This window comes from Centropristis striata, chromosome 1 (assembly GCF_030273125.1).
Source record: "Centropristis striata isolate RG_2023a ecotype Rhode Island chromosome 1, C.striata_1.0, whole genome shotgun sequence".
Lineage (NCBI taxonomy): Eukaryota > Metazoa > Chordata > Actinopteri > Perciformes > Serranidae > Centropristis > Centropristis striata.
Window position 1 is genome coordinate 5782766 of NC_081517.1, and position 17169 is coordinate 5799934.

Consider the following 17169-nt stretch of genomic DNA (forward strand, 5'->3'; position numbering starts at 1 on the left):
GCAAAATGGAAATAATGATCTGTTGTTATCAGAAACAAGATATTTAAGAAAAGATAGAGCACAGAAACACACAGCAAGCATTACATAACATGGGAAAGGAATGCGGGGCATTTTTGACCCATGTTGTGCATTAGAGGGGTGTCAATAATAAATACAACTAGCCTATATTTTAATATTTTACATATAACTGCCCAAAATATACTAGAATTGCACTTGCAGTACACAGACAAGATATTTAATGTTTAAGATGATAAAATTTATTTTTTGTGAACATACACTGCATTCTGTTTTCATTCATGTTCTACACAGCGTCCCAACTTTTTTGGACTCAGTGTTGGGTTAACAATAAATATGACACTGACTGTATTCTATTACATGTTTAATAAAAAGCTCTGTATTTAATGAGTTTACCCAGTGCTATTACCTCACAAGTTCCCCAGTTTCTTCCTCACAGCTCTTAACTTAAAGGACCGTATCAGTGGTTTCGGACAGTAAGCCCAGTAAGTCCTTTACATTATTGACACCAATTCCCAACTGATGCAAGTGTAATTTTTAATGCAATTCAGAGAGACCTGCTTAACATACAGCTAATGTATCACAATGCAACCCGCATGGTTTTCAAGTAACTTAATTTAAGTTTTATTTGTGTTAAAGTTGCAGAATATCAAACAGAGAGCTTTGCCACAAGCATTGCATTCATGACCAATAATGTTCATAAACTTAACAGGGAACACAAATAATCAGACATGAAAATTGTAGAAGTAGTTGTATTGAAAGACCTACATAAACTGTTTAGATGTCTTCAGACTTTTTAGCGCCACAGTAGCACATAAACACACCACTTCTATGATGTGCATCACTGGATGACAGGTCAGAAGGGGTGTGACGAGATCTCGCGAGATTAAACTCAACGATATTTCTCGTCGCGCTAAAAATCAGTCTCGCGAGATTTGTGAGTAAGAAAAGGAGAGGAAGCAGCAAGCAGCCAGAATGACGTTGCAGGGGCCGGCGGCTCGTTAAGAAGAGTAAGAACCTTAGACTGTATAAAGGTAAGAACGAATTGTAGCGGCACAGTCCTGCTAATAGGCTAACAGTTAGCTCTGTGATCTCTGTTTGTTTACAACAAGCACTGGACACTCTGTACACAGTTAGCGATGCCGGTTAATTCAAGATCTCTATGTTTATGATAATTAGCCATGCTGCTTTGTTTATGATCAGCTGCTGATGTTGTGCAGTTAGGGACGGCAGCCACAGTTCCTGTGTGTAATCCCTAGTGTATGTGATCACGGTCGAAACTGTCGCTAAGCGATTAAGCAACGAAAATAAATTTTAGATTTTATTTTAGTTTTATTTTAAATTTGTGGTTTATTAAAAGCTCATGCCCCTTCCACCCACCCATGATGCGTTTGTGGTCTCAGTCCTGTTTAAAACATAAACAAACACTTGTATGGTCCTTTAAGTTGGTCTGAGTTAAGGTTTTAGTCCTTACTATAATAATAGCTGCACTATATTCAGGGTTTGTACGGGTGCTTGAAATCCTTGAAAATGCTTAAATTTTAATGTTGTATTTTCAAGGTTTGAAAAGTGCTTGGATTTTGGATAAAGTGCTTGAAAATGCTTGAAATTCTTACTGTATTTCTCGTGCAATCTGACTATAGATAATCACATGTTCAATGAAAAAAATAATAAATTGAATATTGAGATTAGCAAACTGTACTTTTGGTTGTTAAAAGTGTAAAACCATCGCTGTCGGTATGGTTGAGTGAAATTACCCCTTTTAGCATGTAAGTACTCATCCTAAACATGCAACTTATAACTGTTGTAAGGTCCTGGAAAAGCTTGAAAATGGATCTTTAAAGTGCTTGAATTTGACCACTGAAAAAGTATATGAACCTTGATATTACAGGAATGTTGATAAACCACTGTTAATGTTCTACTGACTGATTAAAGTTCCACACATGTTCCTTTATTACCATGAACAGGGAAACTGTAGTTTATTATGACTAACACCCACATACATTGTCCTGCTGCAATTAATATTTACTGGTGCAAGAAATTAATGGACATTTCATGCACCAGTGTTTCACAGCTGAAAATAGTCCCCAACAAATCCACTATGATTACTTTATGGGTAAATGGCTAAAACCTACAGTGGCTACCTGGTTCAGAATATTACTTGGCAGTTTAACCCTCTGGAGTCCATGAAAACACCTGCATATTACTTCTTCATGACGTGAAGACATAAAAATGAAGCAACATTGAGTCTTGCCATCAGTTTCCCTCTAAAGTTATGGCTTGAAACTCCGTTCCAGATTTTTTTTTAAATGATATTCAGCCAAGTAAAACTGGAGATAATGTCAAATATATTTAGTATAAAATATATAACTAGATATTATCCTCATTTTACCTGTTATATGCTATATTTGAAACCTGTGTTCATATTTGCAATATTTAAAATTCTGTGTTTTGAAACATAATTTTCAAGATCAGATTTTATGTTTTACTTTGTTTCTTTTGGGTTCAACATTTTGATCAAGTAAGTCAAAGTTAAAAATTTAATGATCAGGACATATAGGTGAGGTAACGCTGAAAAAACTGATACCAACATGGCATGGTGAAGATTTTTAACAGATTTTTTAACAGACATAATAGCCGAAGATTTCAGAGGGTTAACAAACCGGTCTACATGTGTTTTGTGGACTTAAAGAAGACATACAACCGTGTCCCTCTGGGAGTCCTGTGTTGGATACTGCATGACTATAGGTTACAAGCCACCCGGCTCTTGTGTAATCAAAGTGAGAGTTGTGTCTGTATATTTAGCGCAGTGTCAAACATGTTTTCAGTGGGTTTTGGCCTCTGCCAGGGCTGTCCTCTGTCACATTGTGTTTGTGGTTTTAATGGCAGGATCTCAAGGCACAGCCGGAGGGAAGAATGTTGTTTGGTTTGGTGACCTCAGAATTGCGACTTTGCTATTTTCAGATTATGTGGTTCTGTTGGCATCGGTGCATTGGAGCGGTTTTCAGCCGACTGTGAAGCGGTCAGGGAGGTCAGGATAAGAGTCAGCTGCTACAAGCATGAGGCCATGGTTCTCTGCTGGGAAAACAGTGGATCGCTCCCTCTGGGTTTGAAGTTGCTGCTGTAAGCGAAGGAGTTCAAGTGTCTTGTTCATAAGTTAGAGTAGAGTAGAGTAGAGCATGAGATGGACAGGTGGTTTGGTCTGTCGTCAGCAGTGTAGTGGCAAACGTAGATCTTAATTCTAAAACCACTTAATTTATTAGCAGTGGGCTGGTACAGCTGGCTCGACTCGTATCTTACTGTTTTGTGTTCCTTAATTACTCACAAACCACCGGAGTCAGGTCGTAGTTTCGTTGGTTTATTTCCTGTTGCTGAATCCAGGTATTTCCATTAATACACACAGCATTCCAAGCTTCTCTTGGTTTTCACAACGGTCCACAAACATCAGGAAGTAACTGTAACATCTGAAAAGAACGGTAACATCTCAAAGTGACGGTCAAAAAACCTTTTTTTCCCTTTGTACCTCTTAGCACTCTGCTAATCCACCTTTTTACCTTTTAGCAAGTCCTTCAGAATAATAATGCGCATGAGCAGCGCCTACTTCAGGTGCTGTGGTAAATTTCAACTATACAATAAAAGGCAATAATGTCATAACAACCAAAACCAATATAAAACGCGCTGTAATCTACAGTAAAAATCTCAACTGTCTTTAACATAATATTGGCTCCTACAAGCAGTGGTGCAGGCGTTGCACCGGACCGTCATGGTGATGAAGAAGCTGAGCCGGAAAGATCTGGAATATCTTCCTTATGCTACCTAAACATCAGAAGACTTTGAAAGGATTTGGAAAAGACCCAAAACTCTAGTCTCACACCTGATCACATCTAAAGACAAGCGTTTAGAGTTTTTAGTCTCAGACTGAGATTTTAGACAGACTGAATCTTGCAGGGTAACTATTTACAAGACTACAACTAGATTTTTTTAGCATTTTTTTCCTGCCATGCAATTTTTTTTATGTTTTTATTTGTATTATGTTATCTAGTTACTGTTTGTGCAGCACTTTGGAAACCTTGTGTTTGCTAAAATTGTGCTATATAAATAAAGTGGATTGGATTGGATTGGATTAGTATGCTGCCCATGCGACCCGGCCCTGGCTAAGATAAAGAAAATGGATGGATGGAAAAATAGAGAATAGAAAAAATAGAGAATATCATTAAGAATGGCTCCAAATAGACAGACTTTAAGGTCTGAGCATCATTTTACAAGCCTCAGAATCTTTTAGACCCTGTCCTTGTGATATACCCGAAAGCTGTCTGGCCAGACGTACTCTGAGCTCAACACTGACAGCAGGAGTTCTGCACTTGAGGGTAAATATAGTTAAACCGCTCTCTCAGTAAGAGATAGGAGGGGAGAAACTGTTAGTGGAGGAGAAATCAATTTATCGCTTTTGTGGATTGGATAACTGACATTGTTAAAAGACTCAGCTGAGTCCTGACAGTACAGGATAAAAGGAGGTGTTCAGCTCTCAGAAGGGGGCAGACAAGGTTGGAAGAAAGTCGTACAAGTATTTTTATACTTTTCAAAAGTTGGTATGATGACACTTATGTGTCATTTGGGACATGTGTTTTATCTGGATAACCTAAAATACATTGTGAACTTTTCTCAAAATTGTATTCATCGTGTGTTGATCAAACAGCCTCAGAAGACAAGCAGTTGTGTGTGTGTGTGTGTGTGTGTGTGAGGTCTTGTCAATGTATGAGTTTAGCTCTGAAATTCATATTCAGACTGCATGCATTTGTCCTGTTTAAAATTTTATGAATGTTAGTCTGTGTTACTGGTAAGATAAAATGAACCACAGTGACAATTTATGGAGATTTTTTTTTGTTATTGCGAGGGTGCACTCGCACACACACACTTGAAATAAAACCCCTTTTAAGCCTTCGTTGTGGTTAGTGGATCTATCCGAAAGTGGAAAAAGGTTGAATCCACATGCAGGGTCACATCCTCTTAATGGACATTCTGGTTATTGTGTGTCTTTGTGTGTACAAGGAAGCCTCCTTCCTCAGTCTGTCTGAGGAGGAAATGTGCTCAGCAGCACTTATGCGCTTGTTCCATTTGAGGCATGTGTGTTTCGGTGTGTGTGTGTGTGTGTGTGTGTGTGTGTGTGTGTGTGTTTAAGAGTGCCTGTGCCCAAATTTGCGCACTCCATCTGTCAACGAAAAAGGTAATATCAGGTGAAAAAAACCCCATCACCTTCCAACTGTCTGCAGCCTCTGAAGACAGAGCACACTGTTAGTTTTTATGTACTACTACTGAATGAACACGCACACACATAATAGACTATGATAAGATTTAACTGGTCCAAATCCTTTATCTCAGCAAAAGTGAAGCACTGATTCCTGAAGTCAGCACATCAGCAAAAACACTATGAGCCTCTGCTGCGGTGGACAGCTATCGACAAAACGCATATTTACTGTGCCCCTTCTGGTTTGTGTGTGTGTGTGCGTGCATGTGTGTATGTGATATTTACCAGGTGTCCCACCCTATCAATATGAGGTTGACTAGAGCATAAAGGTGACAGATGTGACAGTGGTGTGTCTGGGGGAAAGGCAGGAGGCAGGACACAGAGCAGGCCAGCTGTCATACTGTACTATTAGATTATGAAATATAATGTTGTGTGCAACTTAGCCAATCAGAGAAACATCACCAGGGGACTGTAAAAGGGCGGCCCTTTAATTTGCATGCTCATTTATCCATGAATAGTACATACAAAGGTAACAGAATATGTTTTATATTAAACTTTCAATATGCAATTAAATCTGTAAGTACGTGTTCCACAAACATGTTTAAACTAAAGTCATGGAAAAATTCATTAGACCATTGTTTTCTTCAGTTTCTTGTTCATTTTAATGATAACAAAAATAACTCAGAGTTTAATTTAAGAGCTGATATCTAGACATTTTCCATGGTTTTCTTGATGATGATTTTAGTTATTATCAAGAAAACCATGAAAAATGTCTAGATATCAGCTCTTAAATTAAACTCTTATGAGCTATTTTTGTTGTTTTCATTATATTTGTCCAAACAAATGTACCTTTAGTTGTACCATGCTTTAAAATGAACAAGAAATTGAAGAAAACAATGGTCTAATATTTTTTTTATGACTGTATATGTGTAATTCATATAAAAAGATTACTGTTGTCTGTAGCTGCTTGAAAGAAAGTCTGAATAAAAACCGAAAGACTTCCCTTTAAAACTTGCTCATAAAGAAACCAGGTGTGAAAAAAAATATTATTAGCTTATTATTATTTTTATTTATTTTTTATTTTTCTGTGGTTTGTCATGCGAGTGCTTTATGTGAATGAAAAAAAACAAAACAAAAAAACAGGTGTGCAAATGCAGCCCTTATACAGAACATAATTATTATTAACATTTATTAAATATGGTGTCACAGTGCAGTTGTTGAACACTGTCATTCCCCACCAGGTGAACTCCAGTTTACCTCTGCAGCTTCCATGGGTAAGTGGCATCAACTATTGAAATAGTTAAATCAGGTAAAAGTAAAGGATAAAGTGTTAAAATAGTTGGCTAGAAGTCATGAAACAACCAGCTAAAACTAATGAACAAACAGCAAATCAGATAAATAAAGTTGTATTGCCGAGTTAACAAGTAGGAACATGAGTCACTGCTGTAATTTCTCTTTCCACTATGACTGATTTCTGAATGGTGTCACCGTTTTTCACAGAGCAGCACTTTTCCAGGACACTGCTTTTTAACTGATCTCTTTCCATCTCCCCTTTTCGTGCAACGCTCTGCAGCTCGCCCATCGGAGCTCTGCTGCAAGTGAACGCAGCTTTAGATCAGCAGTTTTTATCAAACACGCACATGTGCACACTGAGCCTTTTGTCCATTTGTTAAGGTACAGTAGCTGTGGTGACCGAAGTGTGTCCGCCACTTTTTATTGAGTCTCCCCTTTACACACATTTTTGGTAATTTTGTGTCTTTTTTTAAATAATTTTGTGTCTTTTTTTTAAGTAATTTTTTGTGTTTTCAGTCATTTTGTGTCTTTTTTTTTTTTTTAGTAATTTTTGTCTTTTTGTGGTCATTTTGTGTCTTTTTGGGTAATTCTGTGTCCTTTTTTGGGGGTAATTTTTTTTTTTTTCAGTCATTTTGTGTCTTTTTTTGTTGTTGTAATTTTTGTCTTTTTTTGGTAATTCTGTGTCCTTTTTTGGGGGTAATTTAGTGTTTTTTCAGTCATTTTGTGTATTTTTTTTGGTCTTTTTGTGTCTTTTTTTTGTTGTAATTTTGTGTCTTTTTTGGTCATTTTGATACTGCCTCCCAGGTAATTTGAGTTTGAGACCCCTGACTTAAATCATAATGTTTCTGACTGCAGTAGCTGTGGTGACTGAAGTGTATCTGCCACTTTTTATTGACTGTCCCCTTTACAGACTTGCCCACTTTATGCTCATGTAAAGCAGTTTTGGCATAAACCATGCCTTTTCTCACGCATGTGTACATTTCTTCTAGTCTAAAAATCGTGTTTTTGAATATTTCTGTATGTTGGGGTCCTCAAAAAGTCTTGGAATTGCATGAATAAGGTATGAATGGAAAGCTGGAATGTGGAGTCCAATTGTATTCATGTGTTTGTAGGTAGAATATTGGGTATAAATAACACTTTACAATAACCAACTAAGTGATGTTTATAGATGGTTTATAAACCAATCATTAACAATTTACAAAGTGCTATACATATTTAATCTCTAAATGTTTTCAACCAATTTCTTAAAGGTGAATATGAATCATTTTAAAATCAATATGGTGTTAAAAATGTTATAATGAGTGCAACAAAAACTATTAATAAACTATACATTGTAGTTTGTTAATGATAAATTAACTATAAACTTACATTAATATATCATCTATTAGACATTTATAAATGATTTAGTTAGTTAAACATTAATAAATTGTGTATTTACCATTCTAAATGGCCTATATACGGTTTATAAATGATGATTAAACATTAATAAACTATCTGTTTACCATTTATAAATGATGGTTATTGTAAAGTGTTACCAAATTGTTTTTAATATGACAACATTGTATGCAAATAACCTGCTGTAACCTCTACAATAATGACTCATGAAATGGCAATATATATATATATATATATATATATAATAAAAGTAATTACAATAAATCATAACCAACTAGAGACCTATGGCATTTATAGGATTTATGGATTTCCTTTGCCTTTTCCAGAACAGAAGTGCAAGTCATCCTATTGCTGAAAAATGCAATTGTTGCAGAAATCTCCAAGATGTCAAACAAATTTGATACTAAATCAAAGCATGGAATTTAAATGGTTTTCCTCAATGTCTTGGTGTCTTAATGTAGTATTCTGCAGGGATTTTTACTTTTATTTTTTTTAATTTGACCATTTTCATTCATTTTTGAGTGATCGAAATGGTTACATTTTGCACCCATTCTGTGTCACAATGTTCTCAAAAATGATCGAGCATGGGAATGGTCATCATATACTTAAATCATGGGTCTCAAACTCGCGGCCCGTGGGCCAATTGCGGCCCTCGTGACGATATTTTGTGGCCCCCACCTTGATATGAGGTTTAATGTGAGTTTAATATGAATGGCACTTTACCGTGAAGGTCCCTTTAATTACTTTTTTGGTAATTTTGTGTCTTTTTTGGTAATTTTGTGTCCTTTTTTTTGATAATTGGTGTCTTTTTAAGTCATTTTGTGTCTTTTTTGGTAATTCTTTGTCTTTCTTTTGGGTAATTTAGTGTTTTTTCAGTCATTTTGTGTCATCATGTGTCTTTTTGTTTCTTTTTTGGTCATTTTGTGTCTTTTTTTGTAATTTTGTGTCTTTTTAAAAGTAATTTTGTGTCCTATTTTGGTAATTCTGTGTCTTTTTGGGTAATTTAGTGTTTTTTCAGTCAGTTTGTGTCTTTTTTTGGTCTTTTTGTGTCTTTTTTTGGTCATTTTGTGTGTTTTTTTTGAGTAATTTAGGTTTTTTGCTGCCATTTTGTGTCTTTTTTGGTCATTTTGTGTCTTTTTTTAGTAATTTTGTGTCTTTTTTTTTGGTTATTTTGATCCTGCCTCCAGCGGCCCCCAGGTAATTTGAGTTTGATGTTTCTGACTATAGAAAAACCTGACACAGTGCTGAGCTGCATCTCTAATGAATTTGAATTGATTTGTCAAATATTGTCAAATAATACTTCTGTTTTCCTTTTATCAGCCAGACCATCACTTAATGCAATCTCTGCCCAATCCCAAGCACTCTCTTTTCACTCATCAATATGATGTGATGCCTCAAACAATCAGATGTAGGTTTTCTGACGCCGTCTGATGTGTTAACAGAGTTCTGCCTCTCTGGATGCTCCAGCTCCCTGCGTTGCTAGAGTTTGCTAAGGATGCTTTCCTAAATAAGCAGAGTTTGTCAGACAGCCCTGCAGTCATCCAGAGGGCTCGTTCTGCTCCGTCTCCCCGCACTGGAGCCTCAGGGCCGAAACACTACTGCTCCTTCAAACACACTCCACCAAACCTGGACACGTGCCAGGCTCCATCCTTCTTTCTCTTCCCTTTATTAACTCTACGGAGTCTGGGACTATTTTGTCCATTTTTTAATCCTTTTCATGTCTTCTTTGTGTCTATTTTTGTGTTGTTTTTTTTTGTCATTTTGTGTCTGTTGTTGTGTCTTTTTTAAGTTATTTTCTGTCTTTTTTTGTCATTTTGTGTCTGTTGTGTCTTTTTTTGGTCATTTTGTGTCTGTTGTTTCTTCTTTTAGTTATTTTCTGTCTTTTTTTGTCATTTTGTGTCTATTTTTGTGTCTTTTTTTAGTTATTTTTGTGTCTTTTTTGTCATTTTGTGTCTGTTGTGGGTTTTTTTTGGTAATTTTGTCTCTTTTTGGTCATTTTGTCTCTTTTCTAGTCATTTTGTGTCTTTTTTTTTGTTATTTTCTGTCTTTTTTTGTCATTTTGTGTCTGTTGTCTTTTTTTGGTAATTTTTTTTTTTTTTTTTGTCATTTTGTGTCTTCTGTGTCTTTTTGGTCATTTTGTGTCTTTTTTCTAGTCATTTTGTGTCTTTTTGTGTCTTTTTTTCACGTCATGAAGAAGTCGTGCTCCGGCGCTTTCGTGGACTCCAGAGGGTTAACCCTCCATTCCTCTTCTTCTTCGTCTTCTTATCCTCCTCCTCTCTCTATTTCTGCTCTTCTACTCCCTTATTCCCCCCGCCCCTTTTCAGTCTGTTGTAAATTGCGTGTGGAGAAATGAGAACTAAAAATACGCCAGTGATAAACCCAATTATCTGTCCTTTTTCACGCTACACGCCCAAATAGCTTAGAACATGGGACAGGCTGTGCGCCAGATACCAGCCTTCAGTGTGGATCCCTGTGTGTTTGTGTGCTTCCACCTGAGTGTTGTGCTTTATTCGGTTAAGTCGGTTCAACTGTGTGTAACTACAAATCAGCTGACTGCAGAAATTTAAGTACAAGTACATCTAAAAAAAAAAAAGAATATCAGGAAAAAGTTCAATATTTTTTCTCAATCATTTCAGATAGTGAAACTCATACATTATATAGATTCATTACATGTAGAGTGAAATATTTCAACCCTGTTTTTCTTATTTTAAACGATTCTGGCTTAGAGATAATGAAAACACAAAACCCAGTGTCTCAGAAAATTAGAATATTACATAAGATCAGTTTAAAAAAAGGATATTTTAAACACAAATGTCAGGCTTCTGAAAAGTCTGTTCATTTCTATACATCAATACTTGGTTGGGCTCCTTTTGAATCATGAATTACTGCATTAATACTTGGTGGCATGGAGGAGATCAGCCTACAGCACCATGTTGCTTTTATAGCAGCCTTCAGCTCATCTGGTGTCTCTCACCTTCCTCTTGACAACAGCCCATAGACTCCTATGGGGTTCAGTCCAGCCCAGTAACACCATGGTCATTGAAGCAGCTTTTGGTACCTTTGCCAGTGTGGGCAGGTGCCAAGTCCTGCTGGAAAATGAAAGCAGCATCTCCAAAGAGCTTGTGGAAGCATGAAGACTCTAAAATGTCCTGCTAGATGGCTGCTATGTTGACTGTGGACTTCAGAAAACACAGTGGACCAACAGCAGCAGAGGACATGGCCCCAAACCACCACTGACCCAGGACCAGCAGATTGAACTTTTTTTTAATATAATATTCTAATTTTCTGGACATTGAATTTTGGGTTTTCATTATCTCTACGCCAGAATAGAAAAACAGGGTTTAAATATTTCACTCTATGTGTAATTAATCTATATAATGTATGAGTTTCACTTTCTGAAATGATTGACAAAAAATATTGAACTTTTTTCATGATATTCTAATTTTTTGAGATGCACCTATAGATTTTTAACCCTCTGGAGTCCGTGAAAGCGCTGGAGCACGACTTCTTCATGACGTCAATAAAAGACACAAAAATGACCAAAAAAGACACAAAAAGACACAGAAGACACAAAATGACAAAAAAAAAAAGACACAACAGACACAAAATTACAAAAAAAAGAAACAAAATGACCAAGAAAAGACACAACAACAGACACAAAATGACAAAAAAAGACACAAAATAACTAGAAAAACGCACAAAATTACTAGAAAAAAGACACAAAATGACCACAAAAGACACAACAGACACAAAATAACTAAAAAAAGATACAACAACATACGCAAAATGACAAAATAAGACACAAAATAACAAAAAAAAAAGACACAAAGACACCAAAAGGCACAAAATGACTAGAAAAAAGACACAAAATGACAAAAAAAGACACAGAAGACACAAAATGACAAAAGAGACAAAATGACAAAAAAAGAATAAAAAAATGACCAAAAAACACAAAGAAGACACGAAAATACATGAAAAGGATTAAAAAATGGACAAAATAGTCCAAGACTCCATAGAGTTAATACATTAATTGGGGCTAGACTTCAGTTGGTAGTAGAGGGAGAGAAGAGCCAACATAAAGTTGTACCATGGCCCCCCTGATGACCCTGCACTATTCTACTTCCTGAGTGTTCACTGTGTCTTTGTGGCTCCTCTAGATATCGCCTGCTAAGCATGATGGCTTAAGTCAGCTTGTCCCACAGGATAACCCACTTTCAGCTGCACACAATATTTGATCGCTGTGTGCGTCAGCTGGTGTGTGTGTGTGTGTGTGTGTGTGTATGTGTGTGTTCTGTCTGAGGATGACCAGAAAGGACACCAGCGCCGAAACACTGCACCGAGAAATAAATTCAAAAACGAATGCCTGACTTTTTTTTTTTTTTTGTCCTATGAACAACTTTAAATATTTAAAAGACTTATCGTCTCGGATATTTCACAGTCTGCGCAGCGCTGATGCACTGTGCTTGGCAGCTGAGTTTTTAAATGTGGCTTTCCGGTTCATTTTGGATATCCAAACCTTGTAAAAACATCCCCAGTGTTGACAGTACATTTGGTCTCTAATTATACTCCCCTTCCCCTTCTGCCACCACAGCGATGAATAAAAGATACGCAGCTCTACAGACAGTAATGAGTGCGATGCTCTTAGACAGCACTTATGATGTACTAACAGGGGTTTTGAGCTTGTTTAAGTATTCCTCTTGCCTTTGGCTCGACTACGTACCAGTGTCAGATACTCCTTCCCTCACTATCACAAGCTGTAACAGTCAAAGTATTGCCAGACTGGTGAGCTGCCGCTTTTATTTCACATTTATACCCATCAGTTTACAATCCCTGACTCTCAATCTCCTCACTCTGAGACCTGTGGAGCTCAGTGATTTGCATGTTGCATGGTTTGTGCATGTGAAGACTATCATAAGCCACATATGGGGGCTTTAAACGTGCAACCTGGGGGGTTTTATACATCATTTGGGACACTACTTGGTGTCCCCAATTTGAATCATTGCAGCTATAGTCAGCAAAAGCTAACCCATTTTTGGACTACATGCCCCGGACCATATGACATTTGCTGTCCCAGAGGAAATTAGTTTTGCAAGAGAAGCATGTGTGTGTTTTTCTGTGTGTGTGTGTTCACTTTTGGCTCCAGTGTAAATATGGTACCTGCTGCTGACGTAAATCATCCCTATGTAGGTTCACTGCACACCCTGCTGTGTTTAACTCTATGGAGTCTTGGACCATTTGGTTCATTTTTGAATCCTTTTCATGTATTTTTGTGTCTATTTTTGTGTCTTTTTTTGGTCATTTTGTGTCTGTTGTTGTGTCTTTTTTTTATTTTGTGTCTTTTTTTGTCATTTTGTGTCTTTTTTTGGTCATTTTGTTTCTTTTTTTGGTCATTTTGTTTCTTTTTTTGTTATTTTTTGTCTTTTTTCTTGTCATTTTGTGTCTTTTGTGTCTTTTTGGTCATTTTGTGTCTTTTTTTCTAGTCATTTTGTGTCTTTTTATGTCTTTTTTGGTCATTTTAGTGTCTTTTTTTGGTCTTTTTTTGTCATTTTGTGTCTTTTTTTGGTCATTTTGTTTCTTTTTTTGTTAATTTGTGTCTTTTTTCTATTCATTTTGTGTCTTCTGTGTCTTTCTTTTTTGTCATTTTGTGTCTTCTGTGTCTTTTTGGTCATTTTGTGTCTTTTTATGTCTTTTTTGGTCATTTTTGTATCTTCATCATGAAGAAGTTGTGCTCCGGCGCTTTCGTGGACTCCAGAGGGTTAACAGCACACTCATACTGTGGGGCTATAGATCCACGTGGGCAGAGTCAGTGGAATTATTGCTTTCTATAATCAGACAGTTGAACAGATGTGTTTGTGTAGGTGTGTGTATGTGCTCTTCTACCTGCATTTATCTGTATATGTGTGCATTAAGCTGATAATCCTTCACTCAATAACAACATTGCTTCTGTTGGCAGACCTCAGATTGTTTGATGTAAACACAACCAGATGTGTTGTTATTTACATAAAGTCTTTACTGAGGTCACCTTCTCTGAGCTAACTTGCTAACTTAACTTTACCATTATATGAGTTGACTACCCATACAGTTTGTGTAGCTATGTTATATGGGGACTCTATCTATAAAGCAAGAAGAGCGTGTGTGTGTGTGTGTGTGTGTGTGTGTGTCTAGTTCATATCTCTCCGTTAGTCAGACCGACCTCAGATTTCGTATCTGTGGCTTGCTCATGGCCCGAAGATGTGCATCCCCAATTTTGAAGATTTTTGGATTCATTTTTCAAAATATCATTATTTACGTAGGACGTTTTGCAGCATTGCACTGTTTCCGATCGGACTCCTTTTAGGGGAGCTCCGCCCCCTTTTAGTGGAGCCCCGCCCCATTGTGTGATAGGCCTACACCTGGTCAGTAACACAATTCACTCTGGATTTCCACCCTGACTCATCTCATCTGTAAGTCTATTCAGCCTACCTATCTTTAGGAGTTTTAAAGTACGCGACAAGGTGCGATTTTCCAATAATATTCTGATAGTTTCCAGCGAATATCAATGATCAATGTGTATGTGTGGATGGTGTGGTACCTTATGAAAAGTAAGTGTTTTATGGAGTTGCAGACGTTGTTGCAGCACGATTAGCATGCTAAGCGGAGATTTAAGCCCTTTATTCCGCATCAGTTTGATCCATTGAAAACAGTAAAAACAAGCATAATACGGACGGAAAGATATCGTTTCTGTGTTATTTAAGGTTACACTAGCAAGAGGCATTAGCATTACCTACAAAACACAATCTCGCACTATATGAATACATACTTCCTACAGGCACTGCATTGGTTCATTATAAAGGAAAGCTTATCGCTGTTATCTGTGGTAAAAACAATCTATATACATGCTAAAAATAACTTAATGAGCATGTTGAACATTGTTGTAACATAATAATTCATTAGCTTGGTGGCTGGCACGAGCACATTGTATTGAGTCATTGAAATATCATGAAACAGGTCTACTGTGTTGCAAAATAAAGTGTGTGGCAGAATTTTTTTTTTTTGCATTACTGTAACCCAATATAAGTCTGTGACATTGTTTTTTTTTAAGGAATAAGAAAAAAAACCCTCTTGTATTAAATAAACATCTTAATGTAAAAATGATATTTAAATCAATTTAAATATTTAATCACCCTCAGCAACCATATTCAGGAGATGGCCAATTACACATAGAGTTTTATCTCTTGTCATTGATTCTGGTGGAGCATTTTTCATCTACAACAATTTTAACACTTTAAACAAACTTCTTCAACACTCAACAGTGCGAGTGCAACAGTGCAACCTGAGGGGTTAAAGTTTCTATGATGCATTTGACAGGCGACCAAATCAAACACAAGTCTACATTGATTGAAATTAAATTTCTCTGAGTTTGAACATGATTGGAAACATTGATTTTTTAAAGACATTTTAATACAGAAATGTTGCATAACATACCGTTAAGTATTGATTGCTTCTATTGTTTTCTTAATTGCTTGAGAAAAAGCAGGTAGAGCTGAGGTAAAGACTTTAGACTCAATATCTGCAATTAAGCCTACATTGAAGCAATAATAACAATTTGTAACATTAATATAATGTTGAGTCTCCATACACAAGCATTGGAGGCATTTTGGGGTTCATTGTCTGGCTCAAAGACAGTTCAGCATGTAGACAGGTGGAGCGAGGGGTCTGTTTAACATTTGAGCCACAGCCACACCAGTCCACTGTGACTGATCGAAACACTCAATTTGCACATCTTTTGTTATTTACACTTAATCTGTGAGAAAGATCAAGGGAAAATGTTTAACCTCTGCAGCTCCACCCTTCCTTATTCATGTCTTTTTGGGGAAGGATACACAGCAAAATCGGGAGTGTTAATTCAACTCACAGAGTGTTAAATGTAACACTTTTTCTGAGTTTATATAGTTCTCACGGAGATAAAAATTACACTTTGAAAAGTGTTAATATTTTACCTCTTTAACCCATTGACGCCTAAAACGCCTGTAAAACCTCTGGGCGATTTTAAAATAAGCCCCTAAAACCTGAAGTTTTTCTGGAAATTCAACAGAATTCTACTGAATAATAGATTTTTCAGCCTCTGTAGCAGATAGAAATGAAATTCAAAAAGTATTTGAGAGCTTATACAAATACTACAAAACGACGTATCCGCATTCCAGGCTTCAATGGGTTAATAGAGTTAAATATTTCACACCCTTGGTGTTGTTTTATGACACCACATAAGTGCACATTTAACTCAAAATTGTGTTATTCCCTTTCACTTTGAGTGTTACATTTTTAACATACATTGTGTTACTTTGACACATTAAAGTGTATTTTTAACCCTAAAATCATGTTATTCCCTTTCACTCATGTGATAATTAACATTCATTGCTTTGTTTTACGATACATTAAAAGTGCATTCTGTCTTTAGCCGAACATACAAGTCACTAAATCTGAAAATCAACTCCAACTGAAGTGAATCTAACTCAGGTGTTAACATGTAACAACGCTGGCAGAGCTTTTTGATCACTACAAGTGTTAAAACAACTCCAAAATCAACACTCACCAACTCAAAATGATCAACACTGAAAAAACAACACTACAGATTTTGCTGTGTAGCAGGTCAACAGTAGGTGGATGTGCATCATCTAAAAGCTGGGAACCTCACGATTCTTTTGAGATGCAGCTCAGCACTGTTTGTCAAAATTTCTGTCATTAATCTGTAATAAATATTGTGTTTTGGTAAGGTGCCTATGTAAATGTTAAAATACTTTTTTGGTCATTTTGTGTATGTGGATGTGTCTTTTGTAGTTGTTTTGTGTCTTTTTTGGTCTTTTTTTGGTCATTTTATGTCTGTTGTTGTGTCTTTTTTAGCTATTTTGTTTCTTTTTTTTCTTTTTTTGGTCATTTTGTGTCTTTTTTGGTCATTTTGTGTCTTTTTTGGTAATTTGTGTCTTTTTGTGTCTGTTGTTGTGTCTTTTGTAGTTGTTTTGTTTCTTTTTTTGGTCATTTTGTGTCATATTTGTGACTTTTTTTGATCTGCTTTGTTTTTAATGTTCATTCCCATGCTCAATAATGTCTCATGAGTTAATGCAGCAACGTGTGGATACCAGATTAAGTGCAAAATAGAACCATCTTTAAACCCTGGAGAACTGATATAAATGGTCAAAAATCCCTCCAAAATACTTACCATGCTGTAATTTGGTATCAAAATC